We start from the raw sequence: 20135 nt of genomic DNA on the forward strand, positions 1-20135 counted from the left end.
CACTGTAATTTGTAATGATTTTATTGTAGTTACTGTATTATGGGTAATCCTCAGAGCCATGAGGATCACCGACGAGGAGCTTGTTGTATGCCAGAGACTGACTTTACCTCCATGCCCGTTCTGTGAAATGCAGATGGAGAATTAAAGAAACCGCTGATGCCAACTTGAGCAGCTCCTTGTCATTCTTTGCTACACCAATAGAAGCCACCAGAACCACATAGGCCACATGAGCGTCAGTAATATAATAGTACAGAAGCGCTGCAAAAATCATAAGATATGGCGACATGTAAAATCAGCAGCGCTTCGCTTTCACAGACGGTGGGGACTTCGTCCAATTTTTAACGTCACTTGGAAGGAAAGCTTAAAGAAAGGTAAGCTCCGTGGACATGATGCTAGCAAAGCTAGCTGTATTGACTGAGACACATGTTGCATCTGTGATGACTGACATGTCGCAGATATGGGACAATGCTGTGACCAAAGTGCAATATAGTAATATGACATTCATGGACGATCCGATTCTTCTGGACGGATCTTGACTAAGTCCTATAGTACTGAAGCCTCACTGAGAGCCGTTCTTTGTTCTTGTAATGCTCTGTGTACACTGCAGTAGCTATTTTATTTCATTAAAATATTTTTATATTTAATTGGTGAATAAATAAAACAAGAACGTGGGAACACAGAGCATGATCATTGCTCTTTGTTTTCTTCACCTGTCATGGTGGCAGACGTTGCAGCAGGAGGGAGGATGAGAACAGTCACGGTGCTCCTCCTGCTTGGTTACTTCTTGCTTATTGGGCCTTGGACAGTGTTCATAGTTGAGCGTTGTTAATTGCTATGTTTAATGGTGCAGACAATTATTATTTCTGACATTGGCAATATGGGCAACCACACAGGGCGTTATTTTTTTAGGGATGGCAGGAGACCTCTGTGGATTGTGGCACAGAGATGAAAGCAAAACAGAATGAAGAGTTTGAATTGATACTGATTAAATTTATTTCAGCTCTAAGTATTTAATATCTAGTTGGGAAAGTGAATCTTTCAGATCAATTTGAGAAGCAGTTTTGATAGGTGCACTTAATTTTATTGTCATGTAGCACGGGGTGCTGGTTTTGATTTGGTCTTGGGTTCAGCGGTCTAGACTAAAACTCTGCTACGAGGCTCCTTGGTTCCATGTCCTCCTCTGCCAGTTGGATTTCTTTCAAAATAAATGTGTGGCAAAAAAAAGTGAAGTTCATGTTATGTTAGGACAGGAGACGAGATGTTTCCATCCCTGAAGTTATGATGCATAGAATCACATATCTAAGTCTAAACTATGTTACAGAGTAAACTCAATAAAAACATGTTTTATCTGTGGCATATGATCATATGATCGGTACACTTAATGATATTAGTGATTAGGCAATGCATTCAGAAAGTACTTTTACTTTTAATACTTAAGTATTTTTAAAAACCAGTACTTTTTTACTTAAGTAAAATGTTAATGTGGTACTTTGACTTTTACTTAAGTACATTTTTTGAGTACTTTCTCCACCACTGAAGAAAATTGACTGTGATGGGTGTGGAAATAAGCATGAGCTGAAAGAGCTCAGCCTATCGTCAATCAGGTAGCAAGTGCGAAAAAGAAAAATAATTTTTGTAAAGATGTGCCGGACATACAGCAAAAAGAAACGCACGTGACTGGACAAAGTAAAAAAGTGATGAAGCCAAGTTTATTGGAACTATGAATGTAAAGGAAGTTGGTGCAGCTAGAAAAGCAGGAAGTAGCAATGAGTGATGGTCTGAAGAACAAGTAATGAATAAGAAGAAAGCTACGTTTGCAATAGACACAGGCGTAGACTGTAACGTTTTCTCCGTCAAAGCATTGCAGACTGGAAGTTGACAAAAAGCTTAAAGCCTCACACTGCAAGTTAGTGGCTTATTGAGGCCACAAGATGGAGCCAGTGGACAAAAAAATCCCTCACATGACAGTACAAGGGTCAAAAACACAAGATTGACTTTGAAATAACAAGGGAGCATGCTCCAGTCATACTTGGAAGAGAAATATGCACAAAATTAAAACTGTTGAAAAGGTTATGCAGTGTGGAGAAATGTGAGTTCACACCAAAAGAATATGAAAATGTATTTATAGGACTTGCCAGGCGAACATGCCATAAAGCTGCAACCAAAAGTGAAGCTTGTGATTCATACGTAAGAACTAATCAGATAAAGTCACAGCAAAAACTTCTTTTTAAACTAGTGAATGTTCAAATTCAACATTCAGTCCTGAACATTAAACATTTGCTCATTAGCTGGGGCTATCTGACGTAATAACAGACATGAGGGAAAAACACATAGACGCCCCTCATTAATATACAGAGATTTTAAAGGAAAACCCGAATCCGGAGAGACTCTGCTGGTCATCTTGTAAAAGGTCTTTATGAAGCCTGTCATGTGTTTGTCTGACACTGTGTGGTTTTTCTCAGAGTGAGTGGCAGCCTCCCTTCTGTCAAACTGCCCCAGGGCATACATAGGGTATCTTGTTTCTGAATCAAACCAGCCATCCATTTTCTAACACCTTGTCCCTCAGTGGGGTCAGGAGGGTTGCTGGTGCCTCTCCAGCTAGCGTACCGGGTGAGAGGAGGGGTCACCTGGACAGGTCGCCAGTCTGTCGCAGGTCAACACCATGTGTGCATGGTTGTGTGTGCACACAACCATGCACACACACACTCACACCTAGGGGCAATTTGGAGAGACCAATTAACCTGACAGTCATGTTTCTGGACTGTGGGAGGAAACCGGAGTACCTGGAGAAAACCCACCATGCACAGGGAGAACATGGAGACTCCATGCAGAAAGACCGGGGCTGGGAATCGAACCCAGAACCTTCTTGCTGCAAGGCAACAGCTCAAACCAATTACCTTAATGAAAACATGAGTGTATATTCTCCATATGTGTTCGCACTTCAACCTGACAACTTGCAGCAGTACAACAATGAGGTTGTGTTTGATGGACCAGCTGTACAGAGAAGTGGACAAACACCTGTCCCCTTCGATAAAGAGTTACTGGAAGCCTACAAGTCTATTATAACTTTGAGTTATTTTGCATGTGGACATATGAAAGGTTTATTGTAGCAGAATATGAGGATTACCAGCCCTGTGTGCTTTATTCAAGCCAAGCCAGAGAATCACCGACCCTGAGTGATGGTGGACAGTGTCAACACAGCACCTGCATAGCAAGTAAGTCTAATATTAGGTATATTTTATCCAGTCTGATTATAATATATAGTTCAAGTAAAGTGTTTTAGTCATATTTATCTAACTGCAGGCTATGTTAGCAATTTATAGTCGAGAGCATTTTATAATCTTTTTTATTGATTTTTGTGTTATGTAAGAAGGTGAATGTCTACATATAATGGTCGGATTGGCCAGAAAAATCGGACAATGAGTAAAACATCAATTATACTATTTTTTAATTGTTGTTGTAATTTCTGTATAATAGAATGTAAATTTGATGATTGTTTAATGTTATTAAAATTATTACAGTATCATTTATCAAAAAGAAGTGGAAAAACTTGTTCTACGGAGTAAATAAGTTGGTAAAAAAAGAGCAAGAAGTTCTTTCAAGTCAAAAAGCATCACACTCTCCATCTAACCCAAATTAATCTAATAATAATAATCAGAACAATAACGGTGTGTAATTTAATGTAATAGTACAAGTAATAAATGGTTCAATTGCTAGTTAACACACTTCCGCCCCCTGCTGGGGCAAAACCTGACAGTGACTCAGATATAACCTGATAAGACGAGGACTCAGAAAATGCTCTGTAGCCACCACTGGTCAGCAACATAAAGAGATGACAGTCCTGTTAGGTATACCTGCAGTCAACCTCTCAACAGGTGCACAGCTTAACTGAAGGTAATTCTGATCAGGCCAAGTCTTCTTTACGGCAGAGCAGCGTGTTGGATGTCTGACCCTCAGCACCATGCTGGACATGCCAGGAACCTGCAAAGTGCTTCCAGTGTGATTGTGTCAGTATTTACTGAAAACCAGAGTTAAGTGGTTTAGTAAAAAATGTTGTGTATGTTCAAGATTGATTTCACACAAAAACGTTACTTTTGAAAAGTGTCTAATTTCAAAATTAATGACATGAATTTTTCTGTCAAGGTTTGTTGTTGACCTTTTGCAAAACGTCCATGTTCCATTTCTACAATGTCTTTTTTGGGGGTGAGGGTTAAGAGAATAACCAGTAAGTTAGCAGAACAAAATATTATTTATAGACATTCAACAATAAATTAAATGCTTATAGGCTTGCCAGATGTGACAAGTAATGTTTAATCTCTGCTAAGTGTGTCACTTTAATAAAATAAAATTAAATTAAAAAGGTAAAGTAGACAGTGATATTCAAATAATTAACCTAAACTTCGTTTTAATATAAAAACAGCCAACAATATATAATTAGTAACTATTTTAGTCTTAAAAAACAGAGACACATTATAAAGTAACTCCAGTATAATAGTGTGCATATCACAGACGAAGCACATGTCTGACATGTCAGAAAGTGTGCACTGCAAATCCATTCATATGGATCTTCAGGACAAACTGGATATTTCTGATCCAAGAATTGCGTTGTTTATGGTCAAGAGTTGAAATCCAGTGACTGACTGGCATTCTGCTGTTTTATACCTCATTATCATTACTGTGCCTAAAACGTATTGACGCTAGCAAGTTGTTTTGCTATGCAAAAAATGGTGGCTCGAGTTTGGTCAACAGAAGTACATCTTCATGATTTTGTCTATTGGTGCCAGCAAATATTCCCAGCAATGGTTTTAATAAAAGTGACACTTTTGATATTCTTACAACAATGATTTCCTGTTAAGCTTCTCTTGACTAGGAGTAGAGGAGCCGATCATTCTGGTGTATGTGAGGTTTTCCTTTTCCCTCCCACACTCTACTGCATACAACCCTGCAGACCTTACAGACTCAAATTGTGCAATTTTATTGTGCAAAACTGGATGTTTTTGTGAGGAGTAAAAATGTTTTAACTAAATGGGAGATGAGGGGCCTGGCCAAATAAAATAAGGGACAGTGACAGTAAAATTCTCTTCAGCTGCTCCAAACAGATGCTGCAATCTGCTGTAATGTTTTCACAGCTGAGCAGGTGATGCCTCACCTCATGATGACGAAAAGAAAAAGAGCAGGAGAGAGCTGGGCTTGAAGTGCAATCACAGAGAAGAAATGTCATATTTGCATATCTCAAAAATACATCACAGGACAGCCATAAAGGGCCTTGTGAACAGAGTTTTGCATATTGAGAGAAAATGTCTTCAGTTTTTCCAGTGTGCTGTTCAAATGCAATTTTAAGAGGAAGATAAAGGTGACTTTAGAAGGGAGGAAAATGTATCACTCCAACTGGGAAAAGTTTAAATTGCAAGATTTTTTTTCAGGGAACACAACGCCCTATATGCACACACACACACACACACACACGCACACACACACACATCTGTACCATATGATTTATGTCAGCCTTCAGTTGATGTTGTCCTCTGTTGGATCTTAGTCAGACTGAAAGCTTTCCAAGTTAATTCATTGAATGAACCTACAATATGAAAATTAAAGTCTGAAAAGCCTCCAATGCTGTGTGGGGACTTTAGACTTGCACTGAGGTATGTGAGTGACTAAGCAGTACTATTCAGACCTAATTGCCTAAGTTTACAAAAGTATTACTACAGAAGCCAGTAGGCCTGCTCTTTGTGGTAATGGTCATTTCCATGTGGTTCACTGAGGCGGCGCCAATATCTCAATCACAGCATTGATATCAATCAATGCTGATTGATCAATCAATGCTGTCTCTCTTTCATGTGAGACAGGTCTCACACTGATCTATAATTTCTCCCATCGTCAGCAGCAGCACTCCTTCCAAACAATAACAACATCCTGTTTTGATTAAAATAGATCAACTAATTACCGTGAGCCAAAGCAATTGTTCAGGATTAATGAGGCAGCAACCCTTAATCAGCGGGCAGAGGAAGGAGGCTGATTGGTTGTCCTCCTTGTCTTTTCTGACTCTGTTGCCAGATTAACTGAAATCTCATTGGACCAATCCATGGTGACAATAGGCTCCTAAGACTACGACCATTTGACAAAAACTTAGATTTAACTTGCCATCTGAGGTAACCTCAAAAGTTGGTCTTTTAATTTGGCTTCTCCCAGGTGAAAAAAAGTATAATTTAGTATACTTCAAACATACTTAAATTTGTGAAAGTACACTTTAAGCATACTAATTATTAAGTGCACTACCTATAAGTATATCTGAAGTATACTAAAAATACAATTAGAACTTTAAACACACTTAAACATAATTGTACCAAAATACACTTTTAATATATATAATATATTAAATAAACCCTGTAACAGACTGGCGACCTGTCCAGGGTGACCCCGCCTCTCACCCGGAACGTTGGCTGGAGAGGCACCAGCAACCCTCCTGACCCCACTGAGGGAAAAAGGGTGAAAGAAAATGGATGGATGGATATATTAAATAAAAGTATACTTTAAGTGAACAAAATATGAATGAATATGTATGAACTTTTAAGTGCCTTAATAATCTTTTACTATTTATTAAAACTGCATACAATAAAAAAATTATAATCATGATGTAATTTTTAAGTACCCAATCCATTTTCAGATGTGTGATGTAAAACCTTATAATCAACAGCATTAGCTCCAGTTCACACTCCAGACCAGATGGTGGCGGTATTGCACATCTTCACTTATTTAAAAACGCCACAAAGAGAAGAAAAAACTTGAACGCAGGGAAGATAACAGACGCTGTTCAAATTCGCCATTTTTACTCGCATAATATTGCCTTAAAAGTAGAGAGGGCCTTGACAATAGTTACTAATTTTGGTAAATTCAAGCTGGTGACGTCCTAATCAGAGTTAGACGACAACACAACGGGACAACAACCGATGGAAATGAAATGTGTGTCACAAAAGGAGCCCGGAGGGACGAAGGCTGCTAACGTGTTGCTAGCTGGTGGTAAGTTTGCTTATTAATTATCTTCATTTAATTATAAACAGTGCATTAAAGATATATAACTTACGTTGGTTTCATAAATAATTATTCTATCAATTTTATTGTGACTTGTATGATTATTACAATAGGAATCATCCAGCTTCATGTTATAACTGCATGGAGGCTGTTTGTTGCGACTTATACTTTTATTCATAAACTTAACCTGGTTTTAATTAAGCTCCATAAGACAGAGAGACTTTGATATTGTGAGGTTGTTCTCATAACTCGTTCATCAATGGTTTTATCTTCAACATATGTTTGCAGTCTAACTAAGCAAATGAAGATGAAAGAGGAAGCCAGAGAAATCAGGTGTTAGAAAACCTGAAGACTTTCTGTCTCAGAAGAAGCTCTGACTCCACCAGATCACCAACCAGCTCTAAGGATGAACCTTCACATCGTCTTCATGATGTAAGTTTGTTTTTTCAATGAGGAGCTAGCTACATTTTCAACAACAAAAACTGCTGTGTTACCAACACCAAGTGCTTAATAAACATGATTTGATTTAAAGATAACTGGAAAGAACTTTTCTCTTCTTGTTAATCTAACATTTCCATCCATCCATTCATTTTCTTCCGCTTATCCAGGGTCGGGTCGTGAGGGCAGCAGCTCCAGAAGGGAGGCCCAGACTTCCCTCTCCCCAGCCACTTCTTCCAGCTCCTCCGGGGGAATCCCAAGGCGTTCCCAGGCCAGCCGAGAGACATAGTCCCTCCAGCGTGTCCTGGGTCTTCCCCGAGGCCTCCTCCCGGTGGGACGTGCCCGAAAAACCTCACCAGAGAGGCGTCCAGGAGGCATCCTGACCAGATGCCCGAGCCTCAACTGGCTCCTCTCGATGTGGAGGAGCAGCGGCTCTACTCTGAGTCCCTCCCGGATGACCGAGCTTCTCACCCTATCTCTAAGGGAGAGCCCAGCCACCCTGCGGAGGAAACCCATTTCGGCCGCTTGTATCCGTGATCTCGTTCTTTCGGTCATGACCCAAAGCTGATGACCATAGATGACAGTGGGAACGTAGATCGACCGGTAAATCAAGAGCTTTGATTTTTGACTCAGCTCTCTCTTCACCACGACAGACCGGTACAGCGCCCGCTTCACGGCAGACGCTGCCCCAATCCTCCTGTCGATCTCCCGCTCCCTTCTTCCCTCATTCGTGAACAAGATCCCCAGATACTTAAACTCCTCCACTTGAGGAGGGTCTGTCGGATAGTCGAACCTCGGATTCAGGAAGAGCAGTGTGGTTTTCGTCCTGGTCATGGAATACTGGACCAGCTCTACACCCTCAGCAGGGTCCTGGAGGGTGCATGGGAGTTCGCCCAACCAGTCTACATGTGTTTTGTGGACTTGGAGAAGGCGTTCGACCGTGTCCCTCGGGAGGCCCTGTGGGGGTACTCCGGGAGTATGGGGTACCGGGCCCTTTGATACGGGCTGTCAGGTCCCTGTATGACCGGTGTCAGGGTCTGGTCCGCATTGCCGGCAGTAAGTTGGGCTCGTTTCCGGTGAGAGTTGGACTCCGCCAAGGCTGCCCTTTGTCACCGATTCTGTTCATTACCCTCATGGACAGAATTTCTAGGCGCAGCCGAGGTGTTGAGGGGATCCGTTTTGGTGGCCTTAGGATCGCATATCTGCTTTTTTCGGATGTTGTGGTCCTGTTGGCTTCATCAGATCGTGATCTGCAGCTCTTGCTGGAGCGGTTCGCAGCCGAGTGTGAAGCAGCCAGGATGAGGCTCAGTGCCTCCAAATCCGAGGCCATGGTCTTGAGCCGGAAAAGGGTAGAGTGCCTTCTCCGGGTCAGGGGGGTCGACCTGCCTCAAGTGGAGGAGTTTAAGTATCTGGGGATCTTGTTCACGAATGAGGGAAGAAGGGAGCGGGAGATCGACAGGCGGATTGGGGCAGCGTCTGCCGTGAAGCGGGCGCTGTACCGGTCCGTCGTGGTGAAGAGAGAGCTGAGTCAAAAATCGAAGCTCGCGATTTCCCGGTCGATCTACGTTCCCACCCTCATCTATGGTCATCACGGATACAAGCGGCCGAAATGGGTTTCCTCCGCAGGGTGGCTGGGCTCTCCCTTAGACAGAGAAGCTCGGTCATCCGGGAGGGACTCAGAGTAGAGCCGCTGCTCCTCCACGTCGAGAGGAGCCAGTTGAGGCTCGGGCATCTGGTAAGGATGCCTCCTGGACACCTCCCTGGTGAGGTGTTTCGGGCACGTCCCACCGGGAGGAGGCCCTGGGGAAGACCCAGGACACGCTGGAGGGGCTATGTTTCTCGGCTGGCCTGGGAACGCCTTGGAGTTCCCGGAGGAGCTGGAAGAAGAGGCTGGGGAGAGGGAAGTCTGGGCCTCCCTTCTGGAGCTGCTGCCCCCATGAATAGACCTTACCAGGGAGGCTTAAGAGTGTGACCCCCCTGTAAATGGAGCACACCCTCCAGTCCCCCTTTTTAAACAGGGGGACCACCACCCCAGTCTGCCAATCCAGGGGAACTGCCCCAGATGTCCATGCGATATTGCAGAGTCGCGTGAGCCAACACAACCCTACAACATCCAGAGCCTTAAGGAACTCCGGGCGGATCTCATCCACCCCCGGGGCCCTGCCACCGAGGAGCTTTTTGACCACCTCGGCGACCTCGTCCCCAGAGACTGGAGAGCCCAAACCAGAGTCCCCAGGCTCAGCTTCCTCAACAGAAGGCATGTTGGTGGGATTGAGGAGGTCTTCGAAGTATTCCGCCCACCGGCCCACAACGTCCCGAGTTGAGGTCAGCAGCACACCATCCCCACTATAAACAGTGTTGGTGCTGCACTGCTTCCCACTCCTGAGATGCCGGATGGTGGACCAGAATTGCCTCGAAGCCGAACGGAAGTCTGTCTCCATGGCCTCTCCAAACTCCTCCCACGCCCGAGTTTTTGCCTCAGCGACAACCCGAGCCGCATGCCGCTTCCCCCGCCAGTACCCATAAGCTGCTTCTGGAGTCCCACAGGCCAATCTAACTATCTATCCTTTTATCTTTCTTTTTTTTTATTTGTTGTTGGCTTTCAGGGCCCTGGACAGGTCACCCTGGTGACCTGTCCAGGGTGAACCCTGCCTCTCATCAGATGGCTGCTGAAGATGGGCACCACCAGCCCCCCTCACCACCCTGCAAGGATCAGTGTGTTCAGATCATGGATGGAAAGATTTTAAGGTAGTTTGTCTCCTTAAGTCCACATTGAAAACAGCTTCATAGTTAATGCCAACATCAACTGATTCTATGACATTGATGACTATTTTTTTCTACTTCTAACATAAGCAGGTAAAGAAGACGCCCAGAAATGTTTTTCCACTCCAGGCATCCGGTCCCAATCATCATCAGTTCTTATGATGTCACATACACAGCGAGTCCACAACATCTTAGAATTGTAAGTATTATTTTTTTCTTTGCCATTTTCCTGTTCTCTTTAAATACAAATACTTTCTCTGTTTAATTGCTCTATTGTTTTTTTGTTTTTTTTGTAGGTTTCTGTAAGGTGCAGTGAACAGGAATGTTCTGTCGTTGATCCTCACTTTCATGTTTTATTGTCACACTTAAATTTGCATGTTCATTGTGTTCACTTTTGATGTGTAAACTGATAATTTGTTAAGTTTATAATGTTTTGATTAAAATTAGACAGTTTTAAAATGTCTGTAATAAAACAAAAATATTTGAATTACCTTGAACATCTTGTGTAATTAATCTTTCCATGTAATTTTAGCCTAAAACAATGTAAGTACTGTAGTGTAGTTATGCATGTAATGTACAATATAGGTACGTAGGAATAGACTTTCACAAGTAATTAAAATTGTAGTTTATTATCAATAGCAGGAAATCAGAAATAAAAATTAAGTGTAATTTAACTAAATTACTAATATATTAATAGTATATTTAAAATATATTTGAAGTATATTATATATATATATTTAATATAATTCTGAGACAGAATTATTACACTCAAAATATATAATAATTATATCAAAATATAATAATAAAGCTTTGACATATATTTAAAAAGTATACATTAAGTACACTTGAAGTTGTTCCAAAAAAGTACGTGTAGTATACTAAACTATACTATATTAGTTGCAATTTAATACTATTTAAATACTACTAAAGTATACTAAGCACAAAATTAGTTCTTCCAAAATAGTACAGTTTAAGTACGTCGATAAAAGTATACTAAAGTTTGTTAAAATTTAGTATACTAAAGTACATGTTTTATTACTTGGGCTTTTTCACCCATTCATCAGCTCATTGCTTGTAACTAGTGTAGGGTTCCCACCTTTCAGAAATTAAAATTAGGGACGTCCACCACAACCCGTCGTCCGACTCTCACGGGGTGGGAGGCCGCTGCAGCGATAGACAATATTTTATGGCAGTGATTTTTGTTTTTAAAATGTGATCCATAGAGCAATCATTTATACATAGAGTACTTCAAAATTACACTCCAATCAGAGTAGTACTTTAAATACGTTTAATTAAGCAAGTGTAAAACTATCTGGTAAACTGCTCAAGTACTGAGTAACTGATAATAACACCTGATTTAATAATCAGAATGTATCCTCAAACAGAATGTATCAGAATGCATCCTTCAGTATATATATTCAAGTATAAAAGTTATGTGAAAATTCTGGTACTGTAAATATTATTACTAAAATATTTATACAAATGAGTTAGGTTTGAAGCCTGGTTCTAGATCAGATTTACCATGGGGGCCAGGGTAGTCAGTGTTTTTTTATGGGAACACTTAAAAAGAATGAAGCAAAAGACAAAACAGAGCAATATTTCGTCATTTGATATAATAAGTGAGCCAAAGAGAAACTTGTGTCTCCAGAGATCCAGGTTGCAGATGACAGATGGAAAGTGTGATCTTATTTCGATACAGCAGCTAAAAGTGCAACACTAGAATTTTAAATTAATTGTTAAAGTAAAATTGTGAAGGTTAAAAAAATCCACCTCTGACTATTAACAAAATACATTTATTTAGCATAATGTCTTCTGTATCCCTGGTTGCCCCCATCTAGATCAGCCCCTGGGCTGCAGGTCTGGGTCTGACATTAATAATACATTAAATGACCACTGAACACTGAATTAATAAAATATATCAACATTTCTTAATAAAACAAAAAGAAAGCCCTAACAAACCTTTTTAAAGTAGAAAATATTTATGTATTTACTGTCAATCTCTTTAGTAAGATTTGTTCTTTAAATGGACATTTGTATTATTTTTGGCTGATACTACTATACATTAAATAAGCATATAAATGTTTATCTAATAATCAAACCATAACAGTCTACTAAAACCACAATAAGAAACGTATTTAATCAATGAAAACATTTCTGTATCATATCAGCCTCAGCAGGAGATGATTGAGGGATGAAGAGATTCTTATTTCTGGTTCTTTGGGTTCTAACAGGTCTGCAGTTCCTCCCCCAACTCATTCTGTCTGACATCATGCAGCACATCGCGCAGCACCAGGACAAACACATTTGTTTTAATTGCCTTGTTCATCCTCACTAACATTATTCAGCCTGTGATTTGAGTCTTCCTTCTCACATCTGTATCTATGTGAGAGGTTTTACTTCTAAGGACAATGGAGAATCGAGTTGAGGATGTTTTAAAAAGAACCAGGTTGATAGCAGCTCACCGGGCTGAGTAGTGTCTGTCTCTAGGCAACCGTGACAACAGCGTCTGTCCGTAGCGTTCTTGGGGATCCTATTTACATCCCACCACGACAATTTAGTTTACCTTAATATTTCCTGTGTTTTATTTTGGTCATTATTGTTACATTTAGTGCTGATATGTGTGTGATAGGCATGATTATCAGACATTTATAGAAATATGGAACAAATCGCGTACCGTATCGGACGCAACATTTCAGCCAAATACGGGACGATTCCGTATTTTACGGGACGGGTGGCAACACTAAACCAGTCTCATCATCATCATATTTGTCACCTTGCTTTCATTTCTAACCTCTGCCACGGTGTTCCCAGGCCAACAAAGAAACATCGTCCCTCCAGCATGTCCTGGGTCTTCTCCAGGTGGGACGTGCCCAGAACACCTCACCAGGGAGGTGTCCAGGAGGCATCCTGACTAGATGCCTGAACCACCTCAACTGGCTCCTCTCAACAGGAAGAGCAGTCCCTCCTGGATAACTGAGTTTCTCACCCTTTCTCTATGGAAGAGCCCAAACACCCTACAGAGAAAACTAATTTCTGCCGCTTGTATCCGTGACCTAGTTCTTTCAGTCATGACCCAAAGCTCATGACCGCAGATGAGGGTGGGAACGTAGATCGACCGGTAAATCGAGAGCTTTGCTTTTTGACTCGGCTCTCTCTTCACCACGATGGACCGGTACTGCGCCCGTTTCACGGCAGACGCTGCACCGGTCTGCCTCTCAATCTTCCACTCCAGTTTTACCTCATTCACGAACAAGATCCCAAGATACTTAAACTTGGGGCAGGAGGACATCCCCCCAACCCGGAGAAGGGGGGATGTCTCCTCTTCTCCAGGTCTAAGGCACTCTATCCATTTCCGGCTCAATACCATGGCCTCGGATTTGGAGGCACTGATCCTCATCCCATGTGTTTCACACTCAGCTGCGAACCGCTCCTGTCAAAGCTGTAGATTATGACCTGATGAAGCCAGTTAGAAAATTAACTTAGTGATATGGGATGCAAAACAATTATTTGAGAACCGAGCATGACACATTTCTACTCTGGTGCAGGAATGTCATTATGTGATTCACTGTTGTGCAAATAGTTCATCCAGACTTTGCACAGTGACCTATAATTCTATATAACTGTTATGCCCCCAAAATCTAAGGGTTCTGGGGATGTAACATAAAGATGTGTCCAGAGAAAACAAGTAGAATTTAAAATGATTTATTACAAAGGGGATGGTTTCACAAAACCAAATACAATTTAACCCAATTAACAATCAAAAAAGGACTAACAAACTAAAGAATATTAAGTGCAAATTAAACTACAAAATGTCCAAACAAGTCAATCTAAAGTAAAACCAAATAACCCAAAAGGAAAGAAAGAACACACAAATGGAGGACTAAGTGTAACCCACAAGAAAGGTTACTTTAAATACCTTCAATAGTAGATGGCAAGTTAAGTTAATTTACTTTACTAATACCAACACTACAAAAGTATAAAGGAAGTTGGGCCTGATCAGGAGATTCTAAATTCGGGGGAGCCTAGGTGTGAGCAACAGAGAGCACACAATGTATATAAAAAAAAGTAGAATTTGATATAAACATTTGTGGATCCACATTGTACAAATAAACAAAAGTTGCACGCTTAAAAAAACCAATTTAAATAAAAGAAATAACCCAGTCTTTTTGATGTCTGTCAAATGTTCTTTCCAAGTTTGTTTAGTGTGTTTGTGAAATATTTTTTCAATGTTTCATGGCTGGTGACCAGTCGGGTCACCATCTACCAGTTCACTTGGTCCTCTAGGATGGGGCTCACCATCCAAGTTCTTGTAAGGGTGATCTTGATGTCTCTGGGCACAATGCTCCAAAAGTGCACCATAAGAAAAAAACCCTGAAGGTCAAAGTAAAGCATCTTGAAATTCAGGATGCTAATATCAACAATTCAAATTTCAAACTAAAAGTGCCAAAGTACATCTATAACACTAAATCTAACATTCAAAATGTGGATTAGAAACTGTTGAGATGCTTCAACAGGTCGAGGAAGAGTCAGATGCTGTTAGACAAAAGGCCCATAGTAAAGAGTTACATGTTTGATTCTGTCAGACACCAAAGTCCATTTCTCACGAAAAAGAAACGTTTTTCCAGGCCACAGAGACATGATGTGATTTCAGTCCATATAATCAGCTGCCCTCCTCCTTCTCCTCAGACGTTTTTAGAAACTCTTCTCGAATGTAATGGTAAAAGCATCTCCTTTCAGCGCTGAAGGTGAATAAAATAAGTAAAGTCTGAATGCTTTTCTTGGCTGATTTTGTGCTCCGTGTGTCAATACAAATTATGATTCATCGATCAGGATTTCCATTCCCAATAAAACCCGCATTAGCTCTGACCTACAGAGAACAGAAAGTTCTTTACAGCACCATGACATTAACAACGTTGAAATGTTAAAACATGTACTAATAGAAAAAGAAGTACATTTACATGGAGAAAATACAACATACACAATAATAATGATATAAAGTTTACAATACAATTTTATTTTTTTATCAAATTTGAACAGTTATTAGGTATCTTAGCCAATTTTTAGCGAATTTACTGGGCCAACGGCTGAGCGTGTGCGATTACTCACTGATGCTTCAATGCTATATAACTACCAGGGACTTTTTTTTCCGGACGTCAGCTGTTAGAAGCTTTTGGAGATCTAATTAAAAAAAAAACAACACATTTTGTATTTTGAATTCTGCGATAATAATTTTACATTGTCTTACCAATTTCCAGGATTCTTCAAAGAATTTAACGGAATCTTCTAGGCAATTTACGGAACAACCGTCAGCTCTCAGCTCAGGGAGTTAGACACAATCTGAGCTAAATCTCAGCGCTGCAGTTAAAGGGGCGGGACAATCAACCTGATTGGCTGATGTGAAATCAGACGGTGCCAGTTATTGGTTGTTTAAACTGTCACTAAAAGCAATCATTAAAGGGATATTTCACAAGTTCAAAAGATTTTTAGTACCTTTTTTTAATCAATATTTGTGAACATATTTACAAACATATTCTTTTTTTTAAACTTTATTACTTTTTAATCTTGTTGTAGAATAAGATATTAAATCAACATCTATTCATTTTACTTGTGTTTTTAACACTGGGTTACACAAGCCTCCCAACAAGTTTCAATATTAAGTAGAAGCAATCAAGATCAGAGTCAAGCTAAACAGAACCAAAATGGGTCAGCAGAACAAAGTTTCTGAAAGCTGCACAAACAGTCAGTTAACTAGCAAGGACCACGCCACAAACAAATGCGTTTAAAAATGTATTCCAATGGGAAACCAGGTAGAGGAGAACCCTTGTGTCCCGATGGGACATTCTTTGCTGGATATACGATGGATTCCAGATGGAAGTGGAAGAATCGTGTCTGACGATGCTGTCAGTCGAGGATGTTGAAGATGTGTAATGTTAAGGAAGAATTTTTATACAATTAAATTTAGCAAAACTCTGGCTCTGATTCTTCCTGTTGATCCCGGGTTTTCTCGCGTGGCCACGTGTGGGGACAAAAACACAACATTGCGTGTTGACGTCACAGAATTACAGAATTTAATCCAATCAGAAGAAAATATAAGATAGTACAGGAAACTGAAGAAACACAGATACAAACATTGTTACCTGAGACAAGAAGACAAAGAAATATCAAGGACGTCCTTGGAGAAAGAGCTGGTGTAGAAGTAAAATAAAATCAGCTTTTTCTGAATTGTTTCCCTTTTGCACAAACTTTTATACCTGTAGGTGTGTTTTCCTCTTTAATGTATTCAAATGAGGCGTATCTCTACTTGACCAACTGGAAGGCATCTCTGGCCCTTTTTGAATTTAGAAAGTCCCTGCAGTTTGTTCACAAGATCAAACACTTTTTGTTAAATAAGGTAGAAGCAGACTCTCTGAATTCATGGTGGTTTATGTCTTTTCACAGATCAGTGTGAAAAGCTAGAACTTCCTACTGATTGTTTCCCAACAGACAAAGAGCAGATCAGAAGATCTTGACAAACAATCTGCTTTAACTACAGTAAAATATAGATCAATAGGTCAGAATATGTTATACATTTTAAAACTATAATTATGGTATTTCAATCAAGTCATGATAAATTCTAAAACTTTCTTAACGCTATCCAGCTCTACAGCCATCTGGGCCAAGAGAAACAGATGCAGGAACCTCACAGGTAGCTGTGAAATTCTGGTTTCTCTTCTGCTCTGCCAGGAACAAACCTTTAATACTTTATTTTAATTCAATGAAAAGTTCTCCAAAAACCCAATTTGTTCTTCTGCACTCAGCATCTCCAAAGTTTAGTCCTGATATCAAACCAAAAGCAATAGACAATATTAACAGAAAACAATGAAGTACAATTCCTGTTTCTAATTAGGAATTAGAAACAAATAAGAATTAAGACATTCATTCACCATAAACCTAAGTATTTTCTAATACTAAACAAAACATTTTCATGTGATTCTAATATAGTCAGAAATAATACAACTTCAAATACATTCATCATTGACTAAATTAATTCTAAAACAAGGTAATAGAATTTTCAGTCAAAACATGTTATTAATAACTAAGAAAAATGTCTTACAAATTAAATGTTAGTGATTTAAAACATTTTATGTTATATTCAGTTTTTGCACCATGTCAGATGTTAGTTCTGGAAGACTTCTCATCCTGGTTACGTGAACCGACCAAAGTTCCCTTTCTCAGAGTAATTCAAGTGATAATGTCCTCCACCTCCCTGCATATGTTAATTTATGACCTGCTGTCTTTAATGATAAGACTCCAGGGGTCTGAGCAGAAGCTCTCCTGCAGATCTCTATTCAATACTTACCCAGCAATAGTTTTAGTTTCAAATCACTAACAGAAACCTGTTCAAACTTAAGAAATTTGTTCTAAAAGGTTTAAGCTGTGTTAAACACTAAAAATAGTCATTTTTCCTCAACAGTATGTAACCCGCAATTAGTCAAAACTTTTATTTTTGAGGGCTCACTTCCTGTTTTGCCCCAAACTTGCCAACTTATTTAAAGCCCCGCCTCCAGCGCAGTTTGAACTTCATCACCTGTCCACTGTGATTGTGGCTGGCTGTTTGGCGTCTTGCTGATAATTCATCCTGGCAAATTCATCAAAATCTCTGCATCCACTGATTTGATCTATTGAACTGGCGTTTGTTACCTGGGCGGTCACCGGAATTGCCACAGCTGATTGTGGTCTAGTACACCCCACTCTCTTCACAAAGGTCGGGGGTTTATTCATGATGGATCAGATCCTCTTCTGATTCCAAGGATGGCGAGCTAAGAAAAAGGACAAGAACTCTATGATCTTTGAATTGATTTATTTTAAATTAATTTGTCTCTCATTGTGTATTTGTAATTGTTTGTTGTTGTTTTCTTCCCCCCAAATCGGTAATATAAACACCAAAACTAAAACCATTTCTTCGTGTCTTCATTCACACCTCAGGCTCCTTAAAGAACCATCTTCTGATGCCGCTTTTGTAGCCGCAGTTAGCATGATTGGATTTATGATAACAGATTTTCTGCTTATTGGAGTTGACGGATACCTGGCTTATCGGAAATTTTGGAAGATGCCGGCGGCTGTTTTGGCCACTTCGAGACTGCCGAGAACGGTTGATGGGATCTGCAGAGCGATCAACACTCAGACTGAGATGATACGGGAGCTGAGCCGCAGACTGGGTGCAATCCTGGAACAGGACCGTGGCCAGGCAGCGGATCTCGGACTCAAAATGGTTATGGTGTGACCTTGGAGAACGTTGTTCGCTCGGATCAGGCGAGAGACTCTAAATTTGGCTGGTTGGATTTGCCATTGAGAAGCATCAGCGAGACTTTCAAGGAAGGCAGTAAATTGATGTCAGCCTGACCTAAACAAATTATTGCTATCGGAATCCGGAGCCCAGGCTGGCCTTGGCTAGCCAGCTATCGTCCCCTGGTTGTTATGTCTACAAGACCAAGTCAAGACCAAGACCAGCGGCCTGCACTAAATGACACAATAAAATGTTAAATATGATCAAAATCGCTTCTCAAATTGATCTGAAAGATCCATATTCCCATAAAAACACCTAGATATTGACCAATATTAAAATGAAGTGCTACCATCTTTGTGCTACAATTCGTGGTGGTCTCGTGCCATCCCTAAAAAGATAACGCCCTGGGTGTTTGCCCATATTGCTCATGTCAGAAACCATCACTGTCTGCACCATTAAACATAGCAATTGAAGCAATGCCCTGACGGTAAATAACTCTCAACTATGAACACTGACCAAGGAGCAACAAGCCAGAAGTAACCAACCACAATGCGCTCACCATGACTGTTCTCACCCTCTCTCCCGCTACATGAAGCCAGGTAGTCTGACACCATGGCAGACATTACAGCTGCCACTTTGAACGGAAACAATCATAGAGCAATGTGCATTCTGTGCGTGCTCTTTTGTTCTTGTGTTTTATTTATTTGTTAAGTAAAAAAAATATTAATGTACATGATTAAATAAAATAATGATAGCTACTGCAGTGTACGCAGAGTATTACAAGAACAAAGAACGTCCTCAGTGACACTCTAGTCCTATTTTCTAAGTAAAGAGCCATTCAGAAGAATCAGACTGTTCCTGAATGTCACTATATTGCAGACTTTTGGACACAGCGTTGTCCCATATATGCGACAAGTCAGTCAACATCTCCGCACAATAATTAAGTGCAATGAGTGACAACTTTTTTTCCATCACAAATGCTTATCTGTCTCTGTACAGCTAGCTTTGCTAACATCACGTCAATGGAGCTTACCTTCTTTGAGCTTCTTTTCTAAGTGACGAAAAAAGTTAGACGTCCCCACTGTCTGTGAAAGCGAAGAGCTGCTGAGTTAGCTGTTGTCATTGGATTTCTTATGATTTATGCAGCGCTATTCTATTACTGACGGTTAGACAGACATCTTCTGCCGCTCAGAGGAAACCACTGCACATGTCTTGGAGCGCCGCGTGCGAGTGAAAGGTGGGGAGGGGTAGGGGGAGAAACAGAAACATGTTATTGCTTGGATTTTAATCAGTGCGTTTTGCATCCACTGAAAACAATGATGTTAATAAATAAACTGAACAGTATGCTGTACGTTTAGTGATATTTTCACAGTTGCGGTCTTGACTGGTCTTGAAATAAAATGCCGAGTCCTCAGCGCCCGAGACCGAGACCATCAAAAAACGGTCTCGAGACCAAGACCGATCTTGAGTACTATAACACTGAGTCACTGACATTGTTTTCATTGCCGGGCGGCAGGCACAATACCAAACATTTAGTACTTCTCCATTTCACTGTGCTGCTGTTCGTGGTGATAAATCATGTCTCTATCTTCTCATAGAAGCCCTGGACACTTTAATCATCCCATACTCTTGTGTG

Source organism: Poecilia reticulata, chromosome 20 (assembly GCF_904066995.2).
Source record: "Poecilia reticulata chromosome 20, P_reticulata-male-v2, whole genome shotgun sequence".
Lineage (NCBI taxonomy): Eukaryota > Metazoa > Chordata > Actinopteri > Cyprinodontiformes > Poeciliidae > Poecilia > Poecilia reticulata.